Below are 12,544 nucleotides of genomic sequence, written 5' to 3'. Positions count from 1 at the left end.
CCGACCCGGGGCATCGTGGGCACTTGAAAACCCAAAACGTGATTTGGGCCCTGAAGACATTTACAACCTAGTAAGGTGATAATGTAAGGGCGTAATTTATTAAGGTATTAAATTGCAGCAAACTGACTATAAATCATACAGGCTGACTTAGGGAAGGTTTTCTGATGAAGACAGAGTTTGAAATTCAAAGAAGGGATGAGATTTCAATAGACGGACAAATTCCTACCCTCTTAAAGTCGGTGGCGAAGCCAGCAGGGTACCCGAGCCTCCTGCTCACACATCTCAGAGTTGCTGTCCCTTCTGTCCCCGTAGAGAGGACGGGTCACCACAGTCGCAGTGCAGGGGTCCTCAGAGGGCCCAGCTTACTTCCATGTGGCCACATCTTCTACTTTAGCACCCGCATAGCCTCAGGGCTTCCCAGAGCAGGTGGTCTCTCTCTCTGATCTTCACTTTACCCTTGTTTCTCTCGCTTCAGGACCCCCTTTGGCCAGAACGACACTGGCAAACTGAGCTGGAAAATAAAGAATTATTAGATTAATTCATTATCTAGATTATTTAGGCCAGATGATTTATGGGTCTTCACCCAAATGTTTTGACCAGGTAACTTTGATACCCACTTAGAATCTTCTAAAGCAATCCTTTTTGGGGGGATTCTTTATTGTGAGATGAGCTTGAGCAATTTTGACTCCCACACAAACAACTTTAGGTCCTTCTCCCCCGCCCCCCACCTTTACTGAGGTAAAATTGACAAACAAAAATTATATATTTTTAAGGTGTATAACTTTGTCCTGAGAACAATTAAAATCTAGTCTCTCAGCAACTTTGAAGTTTATCTGATCTTCTTAAGCTCTTTTCATCTTTTCCAAATCCTAGCTCTGGAATTTCCTCTTGGAATCCTCAAATCAAGGGGTCCATGTAAAAAGGAACTACATTTGCATTACTCCTCTAAAAATAAATCATATCACATTATTCAACAACTTTTAATATTATATATATTTGACAATAAGATGTTCTTAGGTCTTCTGGAGTTTTATACCAGGAACTGATAGATGGAAGCATTTACAACCAAATTCCTTAATCTTCTTTCTACCCTAGTTTATCTTCTGAAGATATTTGCTTGATACTATTTTAGACCTAAAAATGTGGAAATTAAGGCACAGGGCAGGAAAGCAAATACTGAATATCCTAAGTGATTCTACTCTTTAAATTATTACTAATGTCCTCTACTATATTGTTTAATTTCTATTTAAAACTTTGCTAGTGGAATATTGGCTTTGTTGTACTTTTTCCTGAGAAAACATGGAAATGTTCATTCATCTATATATTTATCTGGCAAAACCTTAATGGCCTCTGATGTGTCAGGCCCAGTGTAGGACCTCGAATTATGGGGAAAGAGGGGGCTGTCACCACACTTAGTTGTTTGGAAGACACAGACTAGTAAAGTCTCAGAAGTGCTAAGAGAGAGAAACGCCTGGAGCACTGTGCGAGCGCAGAGGCCATGTGCCCAAGGCCACGGGAGAGAGGCAGAGAGGCCCGACAATGTGCAAAGGCGGCTGAGCCTGAAAACATGAGGAAGAGTTACAAGTGGTGACCGAGAGGAAGGGGTTCCACGTAGAAGGAGTAATAGTAGCTTTTGCAAACCTGTGAAGCAGCAGGGTGCATTTGGAGGACCATAGTCAGCCTGTTAGGGCTGGAGTGTGTGTGCCGTGAGATGGAGGAAGGCCCGAGAAATCAGGGAGGAAGCAGCTGGGCAAGGGCCTTGTGCTAGGGAGCTCGGATTTTATCAGGAAGGCAGTTGGGCACCATCACAGGGGGTTAAGCAGAAGTGTGACGGAAAATTCGTATATCAGGGGGACTTGGGGAGGGGCAGTGATGAAAGATGGCTTAGATGACACTCAAGGTAGAGACAGTTTAGGGCCAGCTGCAGAAAGCGAGGTGAGAAGGGACACAGGCGGACCTGCGGTCCTGAACAGAAGGCGGTGAAATTAGCTGTTTGTATCACAGAGGCTGCTCTGAGTACTTGCTGCCACTTCATACTCATTAAGTACTCAAGACCCGGTTGTTAATATTTTATCTATTGTTCTCCAAAGTACTTACAAAAATCTATTATTAAAGTTGGTCTGAGGACAAGTAATATTTAGGTAAAAGCATCCGTCTAGATTTAATCAGGTACACCCCCCCCACACACACAAACCACTCTATAAACAAAATAAAATTATTAATAGAAATGTTTTCAATATATATGTTAAAAAGTTAATTTCTTTATTATGTAAAGTGTTATAAACTATTAAGATAAAAAAACAGCCCTATTTAAAAATGGCTAATCCATATGAATAAGCTCTTCAAAAATGAAGAAATAAAGATATCTAAAAAGCAGATGAAAATATTCAGCTTTACTGATTATAAGAGAAAAGACAGATTAAAATAATGAGGTACCACCTTTATACATCAAATTGGCAAAGGTGTACAAAAATGAGATTCAGTATTGAGAATTGTGTTGTGTTTCATCAAATGGCCATTTTATGTACTGCTGGTAGGAATGTGAAATAGTCAACCTTTGGAGAGCAATTTGAAAACACGAATTTAAAACTTTAATCAGATTATTACGTTTTGGGCCCAATAACTCCATCTTTAGGAATTTATCCTAAGAAATTAATCAGATAATGTTTATCAGGATGTATATACATGGATACTCATTAAATTAGTATAAATAATAGCTTTAGTAGAACACTTGGAGCGTCTACTCAGTTCATAGTGACTGCTTTTATGGGCTATCTTACCTCCAAAGGGGGCCCTCCAGCAGATTTTGTACCACAGAGCAGCATCCTGTCCTACCCCCAAAACAAATGGTAATAATTAAGTTGGTCTTCACCCTAGCTGAGCCAATCAGGTTTCCTTCTCTAGGAATTTGGATGAGAGGGACAGTGAGAGAGGAAATAGTATCTTTGTTAAGTTAAGCTTCTCAGTATATCCTGAATATTCCATCTATATTTTTTTCAAAAGGAGATAGTATGGGATAGCAAAATGCTTTCTGAAATAGATGACTTGGAGAACTTAGAAGTTCTATAATAGTGGGTGGAAGGGGCCAAAGTCTTTGTACAACCAAAAAGGACTACATCAATTTTAAAAAAGTGGTACCTTGAACTGCCATATGTTTTTGTAAAATTTACCAAAGTAAGACATTTTTGTATTTTTTTCTTAATGAGGGCTCCCCAAATTCTATAAACTATAGGACCTATAAAATCTGGATCAATCCAAGATATCTGGGATCCCGACAGTCTAAGATGTGCTGATCCACTGACTCTTTTCCGCCCGAGTGTTCTTTTTTGTAGCCAGCTAGAGGATACCTTTCCTAGGAAAGGGGGATTAGTGAAACAACTAGAATAGCACTGAATGAGCTCTTAATCTTTATTAGTTTATATTAAACTAAAAAGTTAAAAATTATTTAAACATTTATGTTCCCAATATTGTTGGGATCTATCCCAGCAGTGAGAGTATAGATATCTCATTACCCATATGCTGGATGTTCTTATTTTATCTTCAGTATTTGTCAGTTTCTGTTTAATCTGTTTTATTTCTTTTTGGTTTTTAAATGTTCCTTTTCTTTCACCTTCTATTTCTCTTAAGGCGTTATCTGTTGCATTTCTTGGATTTAGCCTTGATATTTTTCTGTTGCTTATTTTACGTGCTGTTGATTTTCCTGAAATGTTAGGATATGTGCGCAGTGTTTTCAAGGACGGTGGCTCCTCTCTGCAATTTCCTGGGGTTGTTCCCTCCCCCTGCTTGATCCAGGCCTTTTTTTTCCTTGCCTCTATTATCTTAAGCCTGCTTAATTTTGATTCTACACCTGGAAGTTTCCCCTCAGTGTGTGGCCATGCCTCGGAATGGAGCCCTGGCTGGTCGGTTTCAAGAGTTTATAGGGGGAAAAAGCGTTTATAGGGGCGAGATTGCCCTCGCCACTTCAGATTTTAGCAGAGCCCCGAGCATTCACCCACTAATAGGATTAGGCCAAACTCCTCCAGTTTAATCTCTTGTTCTTAAATTGACTCACCTCACTTTCCTGTGGCTTATTTGGGGGTTTTCCAGTTTGGGGGCCTGTCAGATGTCCCGCTGCTTCCTCTGCTTTCTCCCACACAGACCCTGAAATTGTGCAGACGTGGCTGTTAGTGATATGCTTGGATATGGGGTTCACTGAGATACCTGGTCACCTAGTTTTGCAAAACGTGGTCCGTAGGTTTTGGTTTTGCTGTTCCTTTCTCTCTTGGTTTTATGTGGGGATTTGATGAGATTAACTACACTATTGTCACTGTCATCTTTCCAATATCTGTATTTTATTTTTGAGGGGGAAAAAAAGTACAAAAATGACCCATTCTAGTTGTTTTAAAAAAATTTAGAGGTATATAAAATAAAAAGAAAGTGCTCTCTTCTTCCCAGTTCCATTCTTCAAAGGAATTTACTGTTAAGAGGTATATATCTTTCCAAACATTTTTCTTTCTTTTCACTGTGTGTGTGTGTGTATATATATACACATATATATATACTTTCTACTGCTTTACTACCTACATTTTCATTGCAATTTTATTTTTCTACTTGATTATACATTGGGGACATCTCTAAGGACTAATTTAGTCTGATAGTCCTTGTAATTGATTACCATTACCAAGTGGATAGTTCTCTCAGGAAGGATACAAACCGCTTCTGGTTGCTTTGAAAATAAACATTTAAATAGTGTTGAATTCTGTCACAAAATAATTGATGGTATGTGTCTGCAGTGTGAGGGTCTTGGCGCTCAGGACCGCTGGGTGAAGAACTCCTTTGTGAGCTCCAGGCTGCTTTGCTCTAAGAAAATTCTGTTTCGGGGACAGCTCGGGCTAGAGTGACCCTCTGAGCTGAGCTTTTTCAATACTACTTGTGCTTTTCTCCAACTGGGTATGAGATTGAGTCTTGGGCCAAAGAAGAAAAAAGCTCTTGAGTTCCACTCATGAGGCTCTAACATGGCATGGTGAGCAGAGCATTCACAAAGTGAGGCTTCGGGCCCAGCTCTACCATGACTGGATTAACACTGAGCAACATTTGACCTTTCTGGGCTCAAAGATAAATTTAGTCATCTAGCAAATTGTTTCAGAATGTGTTATAACTTAATTTTTTTAAAAAGAAAAGAAGCTATGTAGGGCGTACGCTTTCCAGTTCCATTTGGTAAGGATCATTCCTCTTTTATCTTATACCCTGCCCTTTCATAGACATGCATAATCTACTTGGCCCCTGAAAGCTTTGAGGCTCATACCCTGGGACTAGGTAATTTTTAAGGCCACGTTTTTCAAAGTGTGATCTAGGGCTTTGTTAAAGTGAAGATTCCTGGGCTCCACACCAGGTTTACTTAATCAGAATCCTGCAGAGTGGCCTAGGGAACTGCACTCTTAATGTGGGCTCCTGATGGTTCTATTGCTCACCAAAGTCTGAAATCTCCATTAAGGTAAGTTCCAACTATGTCATCCTAACATTATAGATAGAGAGAGGGTGGGGAAGGGAATTGAGCATTAATAAATATATTTATTTTATCTACCTGCTATAATTCTGAGGTGGGAAGGACACTTTCCTTACTTCCCTTCCATTACAGGTTATTGGAGGCAAGGCCAAGCTGTTTTCCTCAAAGCAGGGCATTAGGACACAGAAAGACTATGTACATAGTGAGTCATTAGATTGCACAGGCCTTGGAGAGAAGTTCTAGAAGACAAGGTAGCAGGCTAATATTACTTCTACTTTTAATAAATAACATTTATTGAACACTATGTGCCAGGCAGGGTGCAAAGGACTTTAAATTATTTCATTTGAGTCCTATAACAGCCTTCAGAGGCAGGTATGACTATCTCCTATAATAAATAAAGGTTTAGAAAGGTTAGGTAACTTTAAAAATTTTTATTTATTATTATTATTTTAATATATATTTTTATTGATTTCAGAGAGAGAGGAAGGGAGAGGGAGAGAGAGATAGAAACATCAATGATGAGTCATTGATTGCTGCCTCCTGCCCGCCCCCTCCTGGAGATCGAGCCCGCAACCCGGGCATGTGCCCTGACCAGGAATCGAACTGTGATCTCCTGGATCATAGGTCGATGCTCAACCTCTGAGCCACGCTAGCTGGGCTAGCTACCTTTTTTAATGTCCCATAGTTGATGAGTTGTTGAGTTGGGATTCAAATTCAGTTCCAAAAGATCACCCCTGTTCCCTAACTGGGTTGATCAGTACATAGATGGGAGACAGTGAGGTCTGGATAGGAAATTACCAATCTGTTGGGTCATAAATTCTTTACCCAAATGGATAGGAGAAAACATTGAACACAGGTGTGATTAGTAAGTTCCGTAAGGTATAGATGGGCTTACTCAATAAATTGTGCTTTTATTTCCTAGAGAACTCACTGACAGAATAGATTCTCACTACATTTGTTGTTATTGAACTGAGAAATGGAAGCCAAGTTTGCCAAATCCTGCAAGGACTGAATCCCCTTAAAATATTTTTTCCCTTTTAGTCGTCTATAAAAGAGACGCCAGTGATCTTCAGGAAAGCCTTTTAAAAAGACAGATGACTAGGTCCTTCCCCAAATTTTTGAATCAGTTTCTTGGAGTAGACTCTAGGAATCTGTAATCTTAAACAGGTCCCTTGGTGATTCTGTGGGTCAAGTATCGAATTAAATGATCCCAAAGTGGACCCCTTGGGCTAAGGGATAACTTTCTTAATTGCAATGGGTCTGATTTGGGTTGCGAGGGAAGCCCAATCTGGCCGAAAGAGCCTGCTTTCTTCCTTAACCTCTCCTTCCTCCTAGTTCTTTTGTGCCCCTACCCTGTATATCTCTCCTTGCTGTCACGGTGTCTTTTTCCTGCTAAACCGGCTGTAAATGACACTTAGAACAGCAGCGCCACGTTGCGAGGGAAACAATGCAGTGCGACAGAAAGCACAGGGCACTGTCCTGACAGCTCACGGGGCTGCAGTTGTCACTTTTTCCTGCAGAGGGCACCCTTTCCTCACGTTTTTAAAATGAGGAATTTTTCCTTCCCTACCTGGTCGAGCTCAGTAACCATCCCCCCGGGGGAAGGCATGGGGTGGAACATCCCTGCCAGATCAGAAATCAAAACCCAGCTCGTTGTAAAACTAGAATAAACTGGGGAAGAGGTCAAGTGCATAAGCCTTCTGCTGAAGTTAATAGAAGTCTTCTTACGGTAAGAATAGGCAGGTGGTCCCCAAGTCAGTGTGTGACTTTATTATAAAGACATGTCTATTTGGGGTAGTACCTGCTTCAGATATGTCTTGAAAAGAGTTGTTTTTTATGTGGTACACATGAGTCAGGCATTAATTAATAAATCGGGCCGCTAGTCTGGTGATATTTCTACCCAATGACATAGGTTCATGTTGGTGGAGCAGGTTGGGTCACTATAGTGTTCTGATTATGCACCTTTTTTTTTTTTAATTAGGGGGAGGGTGCAAATGCAGCTCCCCTCCCCGCACCCCACAAGTTATGTAGTTGAGTTTCCCACATTTGGGGAAATTGCAGGGGTCAGCACACCGGGAGTGCAATGGGTGAGTCTCGCCCTGGGAAAACCACCTTCGTGATCATGTCATGTCCCCTGCCAAGGATGATTATGCATCTTTTGATTGAGTCTCACCTGGCTAAGTGTCTCTCTGTCTCTGTTTCTCTCTCTGTTTCTCTCTCTCACACACACACACACACACACACACACACACACACATTTTCACACTTTCTGTTATTTGTACCTGGACACGGCCTAATCATGTTTAGGGATCCAGCTAAATTAATATAGATCGAAAGAAAATACATTAAAATATACATAAATCCACTAGTCTACGTGGTTGGATTCTTTCCTTGTTTTCCAATAAGCTGCATGTAGGCTTCAAAGTCGGGAGGAAGCACCGAGAAGGATGTACAGCTCTGCAGATTTGCCTATAATTCCCTAGCAGATGATGGCATGCCTTTGTTTCTCCGCAAGCTACTTGGTTTTCTGAAATAGAGTTACTCTGGTTGCCAAGATCACATGGTTTAATGTAATGGTTTTGTTTACTCTGATGTGTTTGCCGCCTCTCGACCTAGGCGGTGAGCCCCGTGACTGCAGGCTCCGCCCTTGGATCTCTCACATCCCTCCACACGCACTGCCCAAGTGGTTGGGCCTGCACTAGTTGCTCAATACGAGTGTTAAGGTTGATAGGTAGACTCATGAGAAGAGGTGTTTTAAAAGTCAAGGAGAACTCGGAGAGGGAAAACCAGAAAGCGATAAAAACTAGAGTTTCTGAAAGACTGACTTAACTGACTAGTGAAAGGAAGTAACTGAGAAAAGGGAGATGGAAGAGATGGTCTAATCCAAGGCAATGTGGAGAGAGGAAATGGAAGTCTAGTCTTCGTAAAGAATGGAACTGTTATTGTGGACAATAATAACTTCTGAGGAGATATTAGTGGTAAGTTAAGAACTAAAATTTCCTTGCTGATTGAAGACAAAAAAGAATGCTATGAGGATTATCTGTGAAAGAAATTTGTGATTTTGCAGTGAGTTCCGACTGATGAATGAGTCTACAGGTTTAATACAGTAAGCCAAGCTTAAAGTCTTTCCTGAATGCTAGAATCAAAAATCGAATACCTAAAATTTAAAATTTTAAATCTTGCTATGTTATTCTAGGGAGTTGAGCCGGTTAACGTGTCCGCAAAGATGTCGAAGAATTCTGCTTTAGCTTCGTAGGTACAGTGGATAAAAGAGCATAGCCTAGCATTTCTGACACTCAATCTCATGAGTGAGATCCCATTTTCCAGAGACCCTTATTTAGCATATCTTAATGCTTATGGATATTTAGAGTCTAGAAAGGATTAAGATTTACTCAAATGGTAGCTTACTTGGATGTTTTATTTCTTTTTTTTTTTTAACTTACTTTTAATTGCACATATACTCAGTAGGATACATCTGGAATATTTTAAAGCAAAACTTGGACTTCTATCACTCTGCTTATGTCTATTTTTTTTTTTTAATTATAATGAGGGATTGCAAAAGTACATGTTCTTCCTTTGAGAACGATCCTTTCAGGCTATTGACAAGTGACTCCTTTATCCCTGCCTCTTTAATAACATGTTCTCAAACTTCAGCCCATGACCCCTTAAATGTCTTCCAAACTTGGCCGTAGTCTCCTTAAAATGTCCTGCTCTCTTTGGCACCCACCGCTTTAAAAGTCTTCAGTCTGCTAAGGTCCTCTCCTCAAGCGTCTGTTCTGTCTTGGGCATCTGCACCTTTCAATCTCTTCTCTTTGGGGTACCTGTCCCTTTAAATGTCTACCTTTTCCGGGACCTTGGTCCCTTTATTATTTTTTTAATAAAACTCAGAATTTTATCACTTTACTTGTATCAATTTCTTATTTGAATAATTACTTTTCTGTCTCTGGAGTGTTTTGATGGAAGCACTTCATATCGTTTGAGGGAGAGATGATCCATTGATTTTAGTATATAAACGTGAAATGGCTGGGGTGTGGCTCTGTGGCTTGGGCGTGGTCATAAAGAAGAATACGTAAGCCTGAAAACAGCAAAACCTTGGGATAGAGCACACTGGTTCATCGGGTTTCTGATTAACTATGGGTTAATGAGAAGACACTTTTTGTTTGAAATCTCTCTAAATTGCCTCAGTGCATTTACTTGCTTTAATAAGTAGTCTAATGAACATAACCAAGTCTTCTCTTACTGATTCAGCAAGGCCTCAGGGTCATGACTCTGAACACAATGCATGATTCTATACTGTACTGTAGCTGCGAAAGGTAGAGGAGTTTGAGATGACTCCTGAACATTTCTTTTTTTTTTTAAAAAATATATCTTTATTGATTTCAGAGAGAGGAAAGGAGAGGGAGAGAGAGATAGAAACATCAATGATGAGAGAGTCATTGATCAGCTGCTTCTTGCACGCCCCCGACTGAGGAATCAAACCCCGATCGCCTGGATCCTAGGTTGACACTCAACCGCTGAGCCACCCCCGGCCGGGCTGAACATTTCTATACTTTTAAAAAATAAATCTCTATGATCTGCGCATTTCACTCTAAATTTACCTTAATTAATCAAGTAAGTAAGTAAATGCCTATTACATATCATAGAATAATAGACTGTCCAATTCAGAAGAGACTTTGGAGATTATGAAGTTCAATGCCACCATTTAACAGATAAGAAAACTAAGACCCAGAAAACAGCAAGGAGGCCTAGTGCAGCTCCACTACAATCGATGTCTCCTGATTGCAACTTTCAAATGATTTGGGATTCTTGTCTTTTGTCTCTCTTCCTCCGTAAAAGTGGAGTCCATTCTCAAAATTGGTTATTTGGAATTTTTGGTTAAATGAATGTAAGTTCCCTAGGGGTAAGAAATTTTTGTTGTTGTTCACTGATGTATTCTCAAAACCCAGAACCACACCTGCCTCTCAGAAGACTCTCAGTAAATGTTTGTTAGATGAAAGAATGAATGAAATTGAAATATTTATTATACATAAGATAACTCGATTTCGAGCTCATGGGCTACATATGGTTCTACACTAATCTACTCAGCATTCATCAAGATTACAGGTTAGAATTATTATGGTCAAACTTTGAATTCATAATTAGAAAATAAAAGTGAAGAGATAAATATTAAATAATTGTTGTGGTAAAACGTTATGAACTTTTATTGTACTTTGTGTATCTCAGTTTCAAACACCAAGTGTATGAAGTGAGGAGCCCAGATATTAAATTGTAAAAACACTCTTCAGATAGTCAAATGACTCAACAACTCAGCTTTGCAGAGCTGTTTGTTAAATATGAATTCTACACAATATCTAAACCTGTCTCTCCGAAAAAGGCAAAAAAATAAGTCGTTAAAACCAGGGAGAACAAAAAAGTCTGCAACACTGTGCCCTGTACTTATCAGATATGCCCTTTGACTCTCAAAATTGGTGGGTTTGCTTAAATCATCTGATAAGTGCTTCGGTATTAAGAAATACCTCAGAAACAAACCCAAGAATAAATGAATTGCAAAAGCCCTCTACTTAAGGACCAGTTTAAAATTTAACAGTGTAAACATCTAAGGTTATATGCATACACAGGTGTATTTAGACTTGGAGCCATGGCTTCAATAAGACAAAATGAGAAATGGTACTTATCTACAAAAGTAGACCCAGTGTTTTACTACTTTTATATTCTGGGAAATGCTCTAAGTCACCAGAATTCTTTGCGTTTCTTTTTTCTTGAATCACCACTAGAGCATTAGCTTCCTTGAAGTTGAGGATCAGGCCTGATTCACATTTGTATCTGCAGAGCTTGGCACAATGTTGGAAAAGAAAAGGAACTTTAGAAATATTTGTGGAATGAATGAAATTCGGGGACAGACTTATAGGCCCTCTTCTAAATTATAATGATAGATGGAAAACCTAACTAGAGGTGAAGAGATGGGTCAAGATGAAAGGAAGTGAAGACTTATCTTGTTGGAGCTCAGGAAGTAGGCAAAATTAGGAGTAAAGAAGTTATAGGAATGCTATCCTTTTGATGTACTTTGAAGAGCAAATATTTTTGTGCGCATGTGTTTCTCAAAAAGCTCTGTTCCCAGTGTAAATTCAAGATAATGACTGAGACAAGCTCAAAAATACTCGGGATTGGAGCTCCAACAAGATAAGTTGGAGGTCAGTTTGGGACCTCAGAGGTCAGGGCTGTTGTGAGGATCTGCTTTTCTGTACTTAAGGCTTGAAACAGCATTTCGCATGCCAGTTTTTCCTGATCTTATAATTCTAGAAATTTCAAGATCAGGGGTGGAATCTGCACTTTATCTTCTGTTTTTCTAGTTAGCAAGTGGGCTGAATCTATAAGCCTCCAATAGTAAATGTCACTTTAGGTTAATTTATTAACCCTTAGGAAAGGAAGTGTCATCTTGTATTTTTATCATTGATTTTCAGGTTTTAAGCATTTCATACAAATAGTTTTATTAGTTCTCTCAACATCCCTAAAATGAGAAAAGGGGCAAGAGTGATAATACAGAGCAAATCAAATTTCTGAACCAAAAAAAACCCAAAAAACAGTTAGCTAACTAGTAAGTAATCCCAATTTCTCAGCTAGGAGAATTTTAATTGTTGTTGCTTTTCATTTTTTTTCTCTTTCTTCACTGGATAGTCTCTTTGTAAAGCAGAGGTTGAGAAGCATAGAGAAAGGTCCTAAAATTTGTCAACAAAGCTTTATGTTCTTGCTGTTTGAGTGAGGACATGTGAAAGGTGTTTCATTGGTTAACTAAGTCCTGACAGTAAATCCTTTGACCTTTTTTGAAACTTGAGGACTAGGGCTGACTGCAGACAAAATGGTAAAATAATCAAAGTTATCTCCCCTAATCTCTTCCTATTTATTTTTATTTTTATTTTTAAAATTTTTATTATTTTTAAAATTTATCTTTATTGTTGAAAGTATCACAGATATCTCCTCCCCCCCATTGATCCCCTCCACCCTGCATCCATGCCCCCCTCCCCATGTCTTCACCACACTATTGTCCGTGTTCATGGGTTA

Source organism: Miniopterus schreibersii, assembly GCF_964146895.1.
Source record: "Miniopterus schreibersii genome assembly, chromosome: 14".
Classification (NCBI taxonomy): domain Eukaryota; kingdom Metazoa; phylum Chordata; class Mammalia; order Chiroptera; family Miniopteridae; genus Miniopterus; species Miniopterus schreibersii.
This window is presented reverse-complemented; position numbering follows the sequence as displayed.